We start from the raw sequence: 15554 nt of genomic DNA, 5'->3' as shown, positions 1-15554 counted from the left end.
TGTACTACGACCCCGACGAGACTCAAACTAGCAATCTTCTGATTCGAAGTCAGACGCCTTATCCATTAGGCCACGAGGCCAACTATCTCACAGACGCAGTAATGCCTATTGTACACTCCGGTTCAAAACATTCCTTTTGCTTCTGGTCACCAAGATAAAAAATCTACTTTTGAATGCTCAGTGTCCATTGAAATGGTATTTTCCATCCAAAAAACATTGCCCATTGTCACTTTAACAGATAGCACAGTCCTTTTGTATATGGTCAATAAGATTGATCCTCTACTTTGGAATGCCCAGTGTCCACTGAAATGTTATTTTCCATCCAAAAAACATTGCTCATTGTCATTTTAATAGATGAGAGAGGGAAATAAGGTTGTGCTGACAGTACCGCTTTTCAATTTTGTGTAAAAAGAGTTGTACTACGACCCCGACGAGACTCAAACTAGCAATCTTCTGATTTGAAGTCAGACGCCTTATCCATTAGGCCACGAGGGCAACTATCTCACAGACGCAGTAATGCCTATTGTACACTCCGGTTTACAACATTCCTTTTGCTTCTGGTCACCAAGATAAAAAATCTACCTTTGAGTGCTCAGTGTCCATTGAAATGGTATTTTCCATCTGAAAAACATTGCCCATTGTCATTTTAACAGATAACACAGTGCTTTTGTACATGGTCAATAAGATACATCCTCTACTTTGGAATGCCCAGTGTCCACTGAAATGTCATTTTCAATCCAAAAAACATTGCTCATTGTCATTTTAATAGATGAGAGAGGGAAATAAGGTTGTGCTGACAACACCGCTTTTCTATTTTGTATAAAAAGAGTTGTACTACGACCTCGACGAGACTCGAACTCGCAATCTTCTGATTCGAAGTCAGACGCCTTATCCATTAGGCCACGAGGCCAACGATCTTACAGACGCAGTAATGCCTATTGTACACTCCGGTTCAAAACATTCTTTCATTCTCTGGTCACCAAGATGAATACCTAACTTTTGAATGCTCAGTGTCCAATGAAATGGTATGTTCCATCCAAAAAACATTGCTCATTGTCATTTTAATAGATGAGAGAGGGAATTAAGGTTGTGCTGACAGTACCGCTTTTCCATTTTGTATAAAAGGAGTTGTACTACGACCCCGACGAGACTTTTGTATATGGTCAATAAGATAGATCCTCTACTTTGGAATGCCCAGTGTCCACTGAAATGTCATTTTCAATCCAAAAAACATTGCTCATTGTCATTTTAATAGATGAGAGAGGGAAATAAGGTTGTGCTGACTGTACCGGTTTTCCATTTTGTATAAAAAGAGTTGTACTACGACCCCGACGAGACTCGAACTCGCAATCTTCTGATTCGAAGTCAGACGCCTTATCCATTAGGCCACGAGGCCAACTATCTTACAGACGCAGTAATGCCTATTGTACACTCCGGTTTAAAACATTGCTTTTGCTTCTGGTCACCAAGATAAAAAATCTACCTTTGAGTGCTCAGTGTCCATTGAAATGGTATTTTCCATTCAAAAAACATTGCCCATTGTCATTTTAACAGATAACACAGTCCTTTTGTATATGGTCAATAAGATAGATCCTCTACTTTGGAATGCCCAGTGTCCACTGAAATGTTATTTTCCATCCAAAAAACATTGCTCACTGTCATTTTAATAGATGAGAGAGGGAAATAAGGTTGTGCTGACAGTACCGCTTTTCAATTTTGTATAAAAAGAGTTGTACTACGACCCCGACGAGACTTTTGTATATGGTCAATAAGATAGATCCTCTACTTTGGAATGCCCAGTGTCCACTGAAATGTTATTTTCCATCCAAAAAACATTGCTCATTGTCATTTTAATAGATGAGAGAGGGAAATAAGGTTGTGCTGACAACACCGCTTTTCTATTTTGTATAAAAAAGAGTTGTACTACGACCTCGACGAGACTCGAACTCGCAATCTTCTGATTCGAAGTCAGACGCCTTATCCATTAGGCCACGAGGCCAACGATCTTACAGACGCAGTAATGCCTATTGTACACTCCGGTTCAAAACATTCTTTCATTCTCTGGTCACCAAGATGAATACCTAACTTTTGAATGCTCAGTGTCCAATGAAATGGTATGTTCCATCCAAAAAACATTGCTCATTGTCATTTTAATAGATGAGAGAGGGAAATTAGGTTGTGCTGATAGTACCGCTTTTCCATTTTGTATAAAAAGAGTTGTACTACGAAACCGACGAGACTTTTGTATATGGTCAATAAGATAGATCCTCTACTTTGGAATGCCCAGTGTCCACTGAAATGTCATTTTCAATCCAAAAAACATTGCTCATTGTCATTTTAATAGATGAGAGAGGAAAATAAGGTTATGCTGACAGTACCGCTTTTCAATTTTGTGTAAAAAGAGTTGTACTACGACCCCGACGAGACTCAAACTAGCAATCTTCTGATTCGAAGTCAGACGCCTTATCCATTAGGCCACGAGGGCAACTATCTCACAGACGCAGTAATGCCTATTGTACACTCCGGTTTAAAACATTCCTTTTGCTTCTGGTCACCAAGATAAAAAATCTACCTTTGAGTGCTCAGTGTCCATTGAAATGGAATTTTCCATTCAAAAAACATTGCCCATTGTCATTTTAACAGATAACACAGTCCTTTTGTATATGGTCAATAAGATAGATCCTCTACTTTGGAATGCCCAGTGTCCACTGAAATGTTATTTTCCATCCAAAAAACATTGCTCATTGTCATTTTAATAGATGAGAGAGGGAAATAAGGTTGTGCTGACAGTACCGCTTTTCAATTTTGTGTAAAAAGAGTTGTACTACGACCCCGACGAGACTCAAACTAGCAATCTTCTGATTCGAAGTCAGACGCCTTATCCATTAGGCCACGAGGGCAACTATCTAACAGACGCAGTAATGCCTATTGTACACTCCGGTTTAAAACATTCCTTTTGCTTCTGGTCACCAAGATAAAAAATCTACCTTTGAGTGCTCAGTGTCCATTGAAATGGTATTTTCCATCTGATAAACATTGCCCATTGTCATTTTAACAGATAACACAGTCCTTTTGTACATGGTCAATAAGATACATCCTCTACTTTGGAATGCCCAGTGTCCACTGAAATGTCATTTTCAATCCAAAAAACATTGCTCATTGTCATTTTAATAGATGAGAGAGGGAAATAAGGTTGTGCTGACAACACCGCTTTTCTATTTTGTATAAAAAGAGTTGTACTACGACCTCGACGAGACTCGAACTCGCAATCTTCTGATTCGAAGTCAGACGCCTTATCCATTAGGCCACGAGGCCAACGATCTTACAGACGCAGTAATGCCTATTGTACACTCCGGTTCAAAACATTCTTTCATTCTCTGGTCACCAAGATGAATACCTAACTTTTGAATGCTCAGTGTCCAATGAAATGGTATGTTCCATCCAAAAAACATTGCTCATTGTCATTTTAATAGATGAGAGAGGGAATTAAGGTTGTGCTGACAGTACCGCTTTTCCATTTTGTATAAAAGGAGTTGTACTACGACCCCGACGAGACTTTTGTATATGGTCAATAAGATAGATCCTCTACTTTGGAATGCCCAGTGTCCACTGAAATGTCATTTTCAATCCAAAAAACATTGCTCATTGTCATTTTAATAGATGAGAGAGGGAAATAAGGTTGTGCTGACTGTACCGGTTTTCCATTTTGTATAAAAAGAGTTGTACTACGACCCCGACGAGACTCGAACTCGCAATCTTCTGATTCGAAGTCAGACGCCTTATCCATTAGGCCACGAGGCCAACTATCTTACAGACGCAGTAATGCCTATTGTACACTCCGGTTTAAAACATTGCTTTTGCTTCTGGTCACCAAGATAAAAAATCTACCTTTGAGTGCTCAGTGTCCATTGAAATGGTATTTTCCATTCAAAAAACATTGCCCATTGTCATTTTAACAGATAACACAGTCCTTTTGTATATGGTCAATAAGATAGATCCTCTACTTTGGAATGCCCAGTGTCCACTGAAATGTTATTTTCCATCCAAAAAACATTGCTCACTGTCATTTTAATAGATGAGAGAGGGAAATAAGGTTGTGCTGACAGTACCGCTTTTCCATTTTGTATAAAAAGAGTTGTACTACGACCCCGACGAGACTTTTGTATATGGTCAATAAGATAGATCCTCTACTTTGGAATGCCCAGTGTCCACTGAAATGTCATTTTCCATCCAAAAAACATTGCTCATTGTCATTTTAATAGATGAGAGAGGGAAATAAGGTTGTGCTGACAACACCGCTTTTCTATTTTGTATAAAAAAGAGTTGTACTACGACCTCGACGAGACTCGAACTCGCAATCTTCTGATTCGAAGTCAGACGCCTTATCCATTAGGCCACGAGGCCAACGATCTTACAGACGCAGTAATGCCTATTGTACACTCCGGTTCAAAACATTCTTTCATTCTCTGGTCACCAAGATGAATACCTAACTTTTGAATGCTCAGTGTCCAATGAAATGGTATGTTCCATCCAAAAAACATTGCTCATTGTCATTTTAATAGATGAGAGAGGGAAATTAGGTTGTGCTGATAGTACCGCTTTTCCATTTTGTATAAAAAGAGTTGTACTACGAAACCGACGAGACTTTTGTATATGGTCAATAAGATAGATCCTCTACTTTGGAATGCCCAGTGTCCACTGAAATGTCATTTTCAATCCAAAAAACATTGCTCATTGTCATTTTAATAGATGAGAGAGGAAAATAAGGTTATGCTGACAGTACCGCTTTTCAATTTTGTGTAAAAAGAGTTGTACTACGACCCCGACGAGACTCAAACTAGCAATCTTCTGATTCGAAGTCAGACGCCTTATCCATTAGGCCACGAGGGCAACTATCTCACAGACGCAGTAATGCCTATTGTACACTCCGGTTTAAAACATTGCTTTTGCTTCTGGTCACCAAGATAAAAAATCTACCTTTGAGTGCTCAGTGTCCATTGAAATGGAATTTTCCATTCAAAAAACATTGCCCATTGTCATTTTAACAGATAACACAGTCCTTTTGTATATGGTCAATAAGATAGATCCTCTACTTTGGAATGCCCAGTGTCCACTGAAATGTCATTTTCAATCCAAAAAACATTGCTCATTGTCATTTTAATAGATGAGAGAGGGAAATAAGGTTGTGCTGACTGTACCGGTTTTCCATTTTGTATAAAAAGAGTTGTACTACGACCCCGACGAGACTCGAACTCGCAATCTTCTGATTCGAAGTCAGACGCCTTATCCATTAGGCCACGAGGCCAACTATCTTACAGACGCAGTAATGCCTATTGTACACTCCGGTTTAAAACATTGCTTTTGCTTCTGGTCACCAAGATAAAAAATCTACCTTTGAGTGCTCAGTGTCCACTGAAATGGTATTTTCCATTCAAAAAACATTGCCCATTGTCATTTTAACAGATAACACAGTCCTTTTGTATATGGTCAATAAGATAGATCCTCTACTTTGGAATGCCCAGTGTCCACTGAAATGTTATTTTCCATCCAAAAAACATTGCTCACTGTCATTTTAATAGATGAGAGAGGGAAATAAGGTTGTGCTGACAGTACCGCTTTTCCATTTTGTATAAAAAGAGTTGTACTACGACCCCGACGAGACTTTTGTATATGGTCAATAAGATAGATCCTCTACTTTGGAATGCCCAGTGTCCACTGAAATGTTATTTTCCATCCAAAAAACATTGCTCACTGTCATTTTAATAGATGAGAGAGGGAAATAAGGTTGTGCTGACAACACCGCTTTTCTATTTTGTATAAAAAAGAGTTGTACTACGACCTCGACGAGACTCGAACTCGCAATCTTCTGATTCTAAGTCAGACGCCTTATCCATTAGGCCACGAGGCCAACGATCTTACAGACGCAGTAATGCCTATTGTACACTCCGGTTCAAAACATTCTTATATTCTCTGGTCACCAAGATGAATACCTAACTTTTGAATGCTCAGTGTCCAATGAAATGGTATGTTCCATCCAAAAAACATTGCTCATTGTCATTTTAATAGATGAGAGAGGGAAATTAGGTTGTGCTGATAGTACCGCTTTTCCATTTTGTATAAAAAGAGTTGTACTACGAAACCGACGAGACTTTTGTATATGGTCAATAAGATAGATCCTCTACTTTGGAATGCCCAGTGTCCACTGAAATGTCATTTTCAATCCAAAAAACATTTCTCATTGTCATTTTAATAGATGAGAGAGGAAAATAAGGTTATGCTGACAGTACCGCTTTTCAATTTTGTGTAAAAAGAGTTGTACTACGACCCCGACGAGACTCAAACTAGCAATCTTCTGATTCGAAGTCAGACGCCTTATCCATTAGGCCACGAGGCCAACGATCTCACAGACGCAGTAATGCCTATTGTACACTCCGGTTTACAACATTCCTTTTGCTTCTGGTCACCAAGATAAAAAATCTACCTTTGAGTGCTCAGTGTCCATTGAAATGGTATTTTCCATTCAAAAAACATTGCCCATTGTCATTTTAACAGATAACACAGTCCTTTTGTATATGGTCAATAAGATACATCCTCTACTTTGGAATGCCCAGTGTACACTGAAATGTTATTTTCCATCCAAAAAACATTGCTCATTGTCATTTTAATAGATGAGAGAGGGAAATAAGGTTGTGCTGACAATACCGCTTTTCAATTTTGTATAAAAATACATGTACTACGACCCCGACGAGACTCAAACTCGCAATCTTCTGATTCGAAGTCAGACGCCTTATCCATTAGGCCACGAGGCCAACGATCTTACAGACGCAGTAATGCCTATTGTACACTCCGGTTCAAAACATTCCTTTTGCTTCTGGTCACCAAGATAAAAAATCTACTTTTGAATGCTCAGTGTCCATTGAAATGGTATTTTCCATCCAAAAAACATTGCCCATTGTCATTTTAACAGATAACACAGTCCTTTTGTATATGGTCAATAAGATAGATCCTCTACTTTGGAATGCCCAGTGTCCACTGAAATGTTATTTTCCATCCAAAAAACATTGCTCATTGTCATTTTAATAGATGAGAGAGGGAAATAAGGTTGTGCTGACAGTACCGCTTTTCCATTTTGAATAAAAAGATTTGTACTGCGACCGCGACGAGACTTTTGTATATGGTCAATAAGATAGATCCTCTTCTTTGGAATGCCCAGTGTCCACTGAAATGTCATTTTCAATCCAAAAAACATTGCTGATTGTCATTTTAATAGATGAGAGAGGGAAATAAGGTTTTGCTGACAGTACTGCTTTTCAATTTTGTGTAAAAAGAGTTGTACTACGACCCCGACGAGACTCAAACTAGCAATCTTCTGATTCGAAGTCAGACGCCTTATCCATTAGGCCACGAGGCCAACGATCTTACAGACGCAGTAATGCCTATTGTACACTCCGGTTCAAAACATTCTTTCATTCTCTGGTCACCAAGATAAATACCTAACTTTTGAATGCTCAGTGTCCAATGAAATGGTATGTTCCATCCAAAAAACATTGCTCATTGTCATTTTAATAGATGAGAGAGGGAAATAAGGTTGTGCTGACTGTACCGGTTTTCAATTTTGTATAAAAAGAGTTGTACTACGACCCCGACGAGACTCGAACTCGCAATCTTCTGATTCGAAGTCAGACGCCTTATCCATTAGGCCACGAGGCCAACGATCTTACAGACGCAGTAATGCCTATTGTACACTCCGGTTCAAAACATTCCTTTTGCTTCTGGTCACCAAGATAAAAAATCTACTTTTGAATGCTCAGTGTCCATTGAAATGGTATTTTCCATCCAAAAAACATTGCCCATTGTCATTTTAACAGATAACACAGTCCTTTTGTATATGGTCAATAAGATTGATCCTCTACTTTGGAATGCCCAGTGTCCACTGAAATGTTATTTTCCATCCAAAGAACATTGCTCACTGTCATTTTAATAGATGAGAGAGGGAAATAAGGTTGTGCTGACAGTACCGCTTTTCAATTTTGTGTAAAAAGAGTTGTACTACGACCCCGACGAGACTCAAACTAGCAATCTTCTGATTCGAAGTCAGACGCCTTGTCCATTAGGCCACGAGGGCAACTATCTCACAGACGCAGTAATGCCTATTGTACACTCCGGTTTAAAAGATTCCTTTTGCTTCTGGTCACCAAGATAAAAAATCTACCTTTGAGTGCTCAGTGTCCATTGAAATGGAATTTTCCATCTGAAAAACATTGCCCATTGTCATTTTAACAGATAACACAGTCCTTTTGTATATGGTCAATAAGATACATCCTCTACTTTGGAATGCCCAGTGTCCACTGAAATGTTATTTTCCATCCAAAAAACATTGCTCATTGTCATTTTAATAGATGAGAGAGGGAAATAAGGTTGTGCTGACAACACCGCTTTTCTATTTTGTATAAAAAGAGTTGTACTACGACCTCGACGAGACTCGAACTCGCAATCTTCTGATTCGAAGTCAGACGCCTTATCCATTAGGCCACGAGGCCAACGATCTTAGAGGCGGAGTAATGCCTATTGTACACACCGGTTCAAAACATTCTTTCATTCTCTGGTCACCAAGATGAATACCTAACTTTTGAATGCTCAGTGTCCAATGAAATGGTATGTTCCATCCAAAAAACATTGCTCATTGTCATTTTAATAGATGAGAGAGGGAAATAAGGTTGTGCTGAGAGTACCGCTTTTCCATTTTGTATAAAAGGAGTTGTACTACGACCCCGACGAGACTTTTGTATATGGTCAATGAGATAGATCCTCTACTTTGGAATGCCCAGTGTCCACTAAAATGTCATTTTCAATCCAAAAAACATTGCTCATTGTCATTTTAATAGATGAGAGAGGGAAATAAGGTTGTGCTGACTGTACCGGTTTTCCATTTTGTATAAAAAGAGTTGTACTACGACCCCGACGAGACTCGAACTCGCAATCTTCTGATTCGAAGTCAGACGCCTTATCCATTAGGCCACGAGGCCAACTATCTTACAGACGCAGTAATGCCTATTGTACACTCCGGTTTAAAACATTGCTTTTGCTTCTGGTCACCAAGATAAAAAATCTACCTTTGAGTGCTCAGTGTCCATTGAAATGGTATTTTCCATTCAAAAAACATTGCCCATTGTCATTTTAACAGATAACACAGTCCTTTTGTATATGGTCAATAAGATAGATCCTCTACTTTGGAATGCCCAGTGTCCACTGAAATGTTATTTTCCATCCAAAAAACATTGCTCACTGAAATTTTAATAGATGAGAGAGGGAAATAAGGTTGTGCTGACAGTACCGCTTTTCCATTTTGTATAAAAAGAGTTGTACTACGACCCCGACGAGACTTTTGTATATGGTCAATAAGATAGATCCTCTACTTTGGAATGCCCAGTGTCCAACGAAATGTCATTTTCAATCCAAAAAACATTGCTCATTGTCATTTTAATAGATGAGAGAGGGAAATAAGGTTGTGCTGACAGTACCGCTTTTCAATTTTGTGTAAAAAGAGTTGTACTACGACCCCGACGAGACTCAAACTAGCAATCTTCTGATTCGAAGTCAGACGCCTTATCCATTAGGCCACGAGGCCAACTATCTCACAGAGGCAGTAATGACTATTGTACACTCCGGTTTAAAACATTGCTTTTGCTTCTGGTCACCAAGATAAAAAATCTACCTTTGAGTGCTCAGTGTCCATTGAAATGGTATTTTCCATCCAAAAAACATTGCCCATTGTCATTTTAACAGATAACACAGTCCTTTTGTATATGGTCAATAAGATAGATCCTCTACTTTGGAATGCCCAGTGTCCACTGAAATGTTATTTTCCATCCAAAAAACATTGCTCACTGAAATTTTAATAGATGAGAGAGGGAAATAAGGTTGTGCTGACAGTACCGCTTTTCCATTTTGTATAAAAAGAGTTGTACTACGACCCCGACGAGACTCGAACTCGCAATCTTCTGATTCGAAGTCAGACGCCTTATCCATTAGGCCACGAGGCCAACGATCTTACAGACGCAGTAATGCCTATTGTACACTCCGGTTCAAAACATTCTTTCATTCTCTGGTCACCAAGATAAATACCTAACTTTTGAATGCTCAGTGTCCAATGAAATGGTATTTTCCATCCAAAAAACATTGCTCATTGTCATTTTAATAGATGAGAGAGGGAAATAAGGTTGTGCTGACTGTACCGGTTTTCCATTTTGTATAAAAAGAGTTGTACTACGACCCCGACGAGACTCGAACTCGGAATCTTCTGATTCGAAGTCAGACGCCTTATCCATTAGGCCACGAGGCCAACGATCTTACAGACGCAGTAATGCCTATTGTACACTCCGGTTCAAAACATTCCTTTTGCTTCTGGTCACCAAGATAAAAAATCTACCTTTGAGTGCTCAGTGTCCATTGAAATGGTATTTTCCATTCAAAAAACATTGCCCATTGTCATTTTAACAGATAACACAGTCCTTTTGTATATGGTCAATAAGATACATCCTCTACTTTGGAATGCTCAGTGTACACTGAAATGTTATTTTCCATCCAAAAAACATTGCTCATTGTCATTTTAATAGATGAGAGAGGGAAATAAGGTTGTGCTGACAATACCGCTTTTCAATTTTGTATAAAAATACATGTACTACGACCTCGACGAGACTCGAACTCGCAATCTTCTGATTCGAAGTCAGACGCCTTATCCATTAGGCCACGAGGCCAACGATCTTACAGACGCAGTAATGCCTATTGTACACTCCGGTTCAAAACATTCCTTTTGCTTCTGGTCACCAAGATAAAAAATCTACTTTTGAATGCTCAGTGTCCATTGAAATGGTATTTTCCATCCAAAAAACATTGCCCATTGTCATTTTAACAGATAACACAGTCCTTTTGTATATGGTCAATAAGATAGATCCTCTACTTTGGAATGCCCAGTGTCCACTGAAATGTTATTTTCCATCCAAAAAACATTGCTCATTGTCATTTTAATAGATGAGAGAGGGAAATAAGGTTGTGCTGACAGTACCGCTTTTCCATTTTGAATAAAAAGATTTGTACTGCGACCGCGACGAGACTTTTGTATATGGTCAATAAGATAGATCCTCTTCTTTGGAATGCCCAGTGTCCACTGAAATGTCATTTTCAATCCAAAAAACATTGCTGATTGTCATTTTAATAGATGAGAGAGGGAAATAAGGTTTTGCTGACAGTACTGCTTTTCAATTTTGTGTAAAAAGAGTTGTACTACGACCCCGACGAGACTCAAACTAGCAATCTTCTGATTCGAAGTCAGACGCCTTATCCATTAGGCCACGAGGCCAACGATCTTACAGACGCAGTAATGCCTATTGTACACTCCGGTTCAAAACATTCTTTCATTCTCTGGTCACCAAGATAAATACCTAACTTTTGAATGCTCAGTGTCCAATGAAATGGTATGTTCCATCCAAAAAACATTGCTCATTGTCATTTTAATAGATGAGAGAGGGAAATAAGGTTGTGCTGACTGTACCGGTTTTCCATTTTGTATAAAAAGAGTTGTACTACGACCCCGACGAGACTCGAACTCGCAATCTTCTGATTCGAAGTCAGACGCCTTATCCATTAGGCCACGAGGCCAACGATCTTACAGACGCAGTAATGCCTATTGTACACTCCGGTTCAAAACATTGCTTTTGCTTCTGGTCACCAAGATAAAAAATCTACTTTTGAATGCTCAGTGTCCATTGAAATGGTATTTTCCATCCAAAAAACATTGCCCATTGTCATTTTAACAGATAACACAGTCCTTTTGTATATGGTCAATAAGATTGATCCTCTACTTTGGAATGCCCAGTGTCCACTGAAATGTTATTTTCCATCCAAAAAACATTGCTCACTGTCATTTTAATAGATGAGAGAGGGAAATAAGGTTGTGCTGACAGTACCGCTTTTCAATTTTGTGTAAAAAGAGTTGTACTACGACCCCGACGAGACTCAAACTAGCAATCTTCTGATTCGAAGTCAGACGCCTTATCCATTAGGCCACGAGGGCAACTATCTCACAGACGCAGTAATGCCTATTGTACACTCCGGTTTAAAAGATTCCTTTTGCTTCTGGTCACCAAGATAAAAAATCTACCTTTGAGTGCTCAGTGTCCATTGAAATGGTATTTTCCATCTGAAAAACATTGCCCATTGTCATTTTAACAGATAACACAGTCCTTTTGTATATGGTCAATAAGATACATCCTCTACTTTGGAATGCCCAGTGTCCACTGAAATGTTATTTTCCATCCAAAAAACATTGCTCATTGTCATTTTAATAGATGAGAGAGGGAAATAAGGTTGTGCTGACAACACCGCTTTTCTATTTTGTATAAAAAGAGTTGTACTACGACCTCGACGAGACTCGAACTCGCAATCTTCTGATTCGAAGTCAGACGCCTTATTCATTAGGCCACGAGGCCAACGATCTTAGAGGCGGAGTAATGCCTATTGTACACACCGGTTCAAAACATTCTTTCATTCTCTGGTCACCAAGATGAATACCTAACTTTTGAATGCTCAGTGTCCAATGAAATGGTATGTTCCATCCAAAAAACATTGCTCATTGTCATTTTAATAGATGAGAGAGGGAAATAAGGTTGTGCTGAGAGTACCGCTTTTCCATTTTGTATAAAAGGAGTTGTACTACGACCCCGACGAGACTTTTGTATGTGGTCAATGAGATAGATCCTCTACTTTGGAATGCCCAGTGTCCACTGAAATGTCATTTTCAATCCAAAAAACATTGCTCATTGTCATTTTAATAGATGAGAGAGGGAAATAAGGTTGTGCTGACTGTACCGGTTTTCCATTTTGTATAAAAAGAGTTGTACTACGACCCCGACGAGACTCGAACTCGCAATCTTCTGATTCGAAGTCAGACGCCTTATCCATTAGGCCACGAGGCCAACTATCTTACAGACGCAGTAATGCCTATTGTACACTCCGGTTTAAAACATTGCTTTTGCTTCTGGTCACCAAGATAAAAAATCTACCTTTGAGTGCTCAGTGTCCATTGAAATGGTATTTTCCATTCAAAAAACATTGCCCATTGTCATTTTAACAGATAACACAGTCCTTTTGTATATGGTCAATAAGATAGATCCTCTACTTTGGAATGCCCAGTGTCCACTGAAATGTTATTTTCCATCCAAAAAACATTGCTCACTGAAATTTTAATAGATGAGAGAGGGAAATAAGGTTGTGCTGACAGTACCGCTTTTCCATTTTGTATAAAAAGAGTTGTACTACGACCCCGACGAGACTTTTGTATATGGTCAATAAGATAGATCCTCTACTTTGGAATGCCCAGTGTCCAACGAAATGTCATTTTCAATCCAAAAAACATTGCTCATTGTCATTTTAATAGATGAGAGAGGGAAATAAGGTTGTGCTGACAGTACCACTTTTCAATTTTGTGTAAAAAGAGTTGTACTACGACCCCGACGAGACTCAAACTAGCAATCTTCTGATTCGAAGTCAGACGCCTTATCCATTAGGCCACGAGGCCAACTATCTCACAGAGGCAGTAATGCCTATTGTACACTCCGGTTTAAAACATTCCTTTTGCTTCTGGTCACCAAGATAAAAAATCTACCTTTGAGTGCTCAGTGTCCATTGAAATGGTATTTTCCATCCAAAAAACATTGCCCATTGTCATTTTAACAGATAACACAGTCCTTTTGTATATGGTCAATAAGATACATCCTCTACTTTGGAATGTCCAGTGTACACTGAAATGTTATTTTCCATCCAAAAAACATTGCTGATTGTCATTTTAATAGATGAGAGAGGGAAATAAGTTTGTGCTGACAAAACCGCTTTTCAATTTTGTATAAAAAGAGTTGTACTACGACCTCGACGAGACTCGAACTCGCAATCTTCTGATTCGAAGTCAGACGCCTTATCCATTAGGCCACGAGGCCAACGATCTTACAGACGCAGTAATGCCTATTGTACACTCCGGTTCAAAACATTCTTTCATTCTCTGGTCACCAAGATAAATACCTAACTTTTGAATGCTCAGTGTCCAATGAAATGGTATTTTCCATCCAAAAAACATTGCTCATTGTCATTTTAATAGATGAGAGAGGGAAATAAGGTTGTGCTGACTGTACCGGTTTTCCATTTTGTATAAAAAGAGTTGTACTACGACCCCGACGAGACTCAAACTAGCAATCTTCTGATTCGAAGTCAGACGCCTTATCCATTAGGCCACGAGGCCAACTATCTCACAGAGGCAGTAATGACTATTGTACACTCCGGTTTAAAACATTCCTTTTGCTTCTGGTCACCAAGATAAAAAATCTACCTTTGAGTGCTCAGTGTCCATTGAAATGGTATTTTCCATCCAAAAAACATTGCCCATTGTCATTTTAACAGATAACACAGTCCTTTTGTATATGGTCAATAAGATACATCCTCTACTTTGGAATGCCCAGTGTACCCTGAAATGTTATTTTCCATCCAAAAAACATTGCTGATTGTCATTTTAATAGATGAGAGAGGGAAATAAGTTTGTGCTGACAAAACCGCTTTTCAATTTTGTATAAAAAGAGTTGTACTACGACCTCGACGAGACTCGAACTCGCAATCTTCTGATTCGAAGTCAGACGCCTTATCCATTAGGCCACGAGGCCAACGATCTTACAGACGCAGTAATGCCTATTGTACACTCCGGTTCAAAACATTCTTTCATTCTCTGGTCACCAAGATAAATACCTAACTTTTGAATGCTCAGTGTCCAATGAAATGGTATGTTCCATCCAAAAAACATTGCTCATTGTCATTTTAATAGATGAGAGAGGGAAATAAGGTTGTGCTGACTGTACCGGTTTTCCATTTTGTATAAAAAGAGTTGTACTACGACCCCGACGAGACTCGAACTCGCAATCTTCTGATTCGAAGTCAGACGCCTTATCCATTAGGCCACGATGCCAACGATCTTACAGACGCAGTAATGCCTATTGTACACTCCGGTTCAAAACATTCCTTTTGTTTCTGGTCACCAAGATAAAAAATCTACTTTTGAATGCTCAGTGTCCATTGAAATGGTATTTTCCATCCAAAAAACATTGCCCATTGTCATTTTAACAGATAACACAGTCCTTTTGTATATGGTCAATAAGATTGATCCTCTACTTTGGAATGCCCAGTGTCCACTGAAATGTCATTTTCAATCCAAGAAACATTGCTCATTGTCATTTTAATAGATGAGAGAGGGAAATAAGGTTGTGCTGACTGTACCGGTTTTCCATTTTGTATAAAAAGAGTTGTACTACGACCCCGACGAGACTCGAACTCGCAATCTTCTGATTCGAAGTCAGACGCCTTATCCATTAGGCCACGAGGCCAACTATCTTACAGACGCAGTAATGCCTATTGTACACTCCGGTTTAAAACATTGCTTTTGCTTCTGGTCACCAAGATAAAAAATCTACCTTTGAGTGCTCAGTGTCCATTGAAATGGTATTTTCCATTCAAAAAAC

General features: G+C 39.1%; 18 non-coding genes across 18 annotated transcripts; all 18 read right to left on the bottom strand.

The window, feature by feature from the left end:
• Positions 1-837: 837 nt before the first annotated feature.
• Positions 838-910, bottom strand: Trnar-ucg (transfer RNA arginine (anticodon UCG)). The gene has a single exon. It is a non-coding gene; the product is annotated as a tRNA-Arg (tRNA).
• Positions 911-1323: 413 nt separating this feature from the next.
• On the bottom strand, positions 1324-1396 carry Trnar-ucg (transfer RNA arginine (anticodon UCG)). Its single transcript has one exon. It is a non-coding gene; the product is annotated as a tRNA-Arg (tRNA).
• Positions 1397-1926: 530 nt separating this feature from the next.
• On the bottom strand, positions 1927-1999 carry Trnar-ucg (transfer RNA arginine (anticodon UCG)). The gene has a single exon. It is a non-coding gene; the product is annotated as a tRNA-Arg (tRNA).
• Positions 2000-3242: 1243 nt separating this feature from the next.
• Positions 3243-3315, bottom strand: Trnar-ucg (transfer RNA arginine (anticodon UCG)). The gene has a single exon. It is a non-coding gene; the product is annotated as a tRNA-Arg (tRNA).
• Positions 3316-3728: 413 nt separating this feature from the next.
• Positions 3729-3801, bottom strand: Trnar-ucg (transfer RNA arginine (anticodon UCG)). Its single transcript has one exon. It is a non-coding gene; the product is annotated as a tRNA-Arg (tRNA).
• A 530-nt stretch (positions 3802-4331) lies between these two features.
• On the bottom strand, positions 4332-4404 carry Trnar-ucg (transfer RNA arginine (anticodon UCG)). Its single transcript has one exon. It is a non-coding gene; the product is annotated as a tRNA-Arg (tRNA).
• An 828-nt stretch (positions 4405-5232) lies between these two features.
• Positions 5233-5305, bottom strand: Trnar-ucg (transfer RNA arginine (anticodon UCG)). Its single transcript has one exon. It is a non-coding gene; the product is annotated as a tRNA-Arg (tRNA).
• A 530-nt stretch (positions 5306-5835) lies between these two features.
• On the bottom strand, positions 5836-5908 carry Trnal-uag (transfer RNA leucine (anticodon UAG)). Its single transcript has one exon. It is a non-coding gene; the product is annotated as a tRNA-Leu (tRNA).
• Positions 5909-7637: 1729 nt separating this feature from the next.
• Positions 7638-7710, bottom strand: Trnar-ucg (transfer RNA arginine (anticodon UCG)). The gene has a single exon. It is a non-coding gene; the product is annotated as a tRNA-Arg (tRNA).
• A 757-nt stretch (positions 7711-8467) lies between these two features.
• On the bottom strand, positions 8468-8540 carry Trnar-ucg (transfer RNA arginine (anticodon UCG)). The gene has a single exon. It is a non-coding gene; the product is annotated as a tRNA-Arg (tRNA).
• A 413-nt stretch (positions 8541-8953) lies between these two features.
• Trnar-ucg (transfer RNA arginine (anticodon UCG)) lies at positions 8954-9026 on the bottom strand. Its single transcript has one exon. It is a non-coding gene; the product is annotated as a tRNA-Arg (tRNA).
• Positions 9027-9970: 944 nt separating this feature from the next.
• Trnar-ucg (transfer RNA arginine (anticodon UCG)) lies at positions 9971-10043 on the bottom strand. Its single transcript has one exon. It is a non-coding gene; the product is annotated as a tRNA-Arg (tRNA).
• A 641-nt stretch (positions 10044-10684) lies between these two features.
• Trnar-ucg (transfer RNA arginine (anticodon UCG)) lies at positions 10685-10757 on the bottom strand. The gene has a single exon. It is a non-coding gene; the product is annotated as a tRNA-Arg (tRNA).
• Positions 10758-11585: 828 nt separating this feature from the next.
• On the bottom strand, positions 11586-11658 carry Trnar-ucg (transfer RNA arginine (anticodon UCG)). The gene has a single exon. It is a non-coding gene; the product is annotated as a tRNA-Arg (tRNA).
• A 1243-nt stretch (positions 11659-12901) lies between these two features.
• On the bottom strand, positions 12902-12974 carry Trnar-ucg (transfer RNA arginine (anticodon UCG)). Its single transcript has one exon. It is a non-coding gene; the product is annotated as a tRNA-Arg (tRNA).
• Positions 12975-13918: 944 nt separating this feature from the next.
• On the bottom strand, positions 13919-13991 carry Trnar-ucg (transfer RNA arginine (anticodon UCG)). The gene has a single exon. It is a non-coding gene; the product is annotated as a tRNA-Arg (tRNA).
• Positions 13992-14632: 641 nt separating this feature from the next.
• On the bottom strand, positions 14633-14705 carry Trnar-ucg (transfer RNA arginine (anticodon UCG)). Its single transcript has one exon. It is a non-coding gene; the product is annotated as a tRNA-Arg (tRNA).
• A 641-nt stretch (positions 14706-15346) lies between these two features.
• Positions 15347-15419, bottom strand: Trnar-ucg (transfer RNA arginine (anticodon UCG)). Its single transcript has one exon. It is a non-coding gene; the product is annotated as a tRNA-Arg (tRNA).
• Positions 15420-15554: the final 135 nt, after the last annotated feature.

Source organism: Haliotis asinina, chromosome 3 (assembly GCF_037392515.1).
Source record: "Haliotis asinina isolate JCU_RB_2024 chromosome 3, JCU_Hal_asi_v2, whole genome shotgun sequence".
Lineage (NCBI taxonomy): Eukaryota > Metazoa > Mollusca > Gastropoda > Lepetellida > Haliotidae > Haliotis > Haliotis asinina.
The sequence above is the reverse complement of the archived record's forward strand: the minus strand, read 5'-3'. Positions and strand labels throughout refer to the sequence as shown.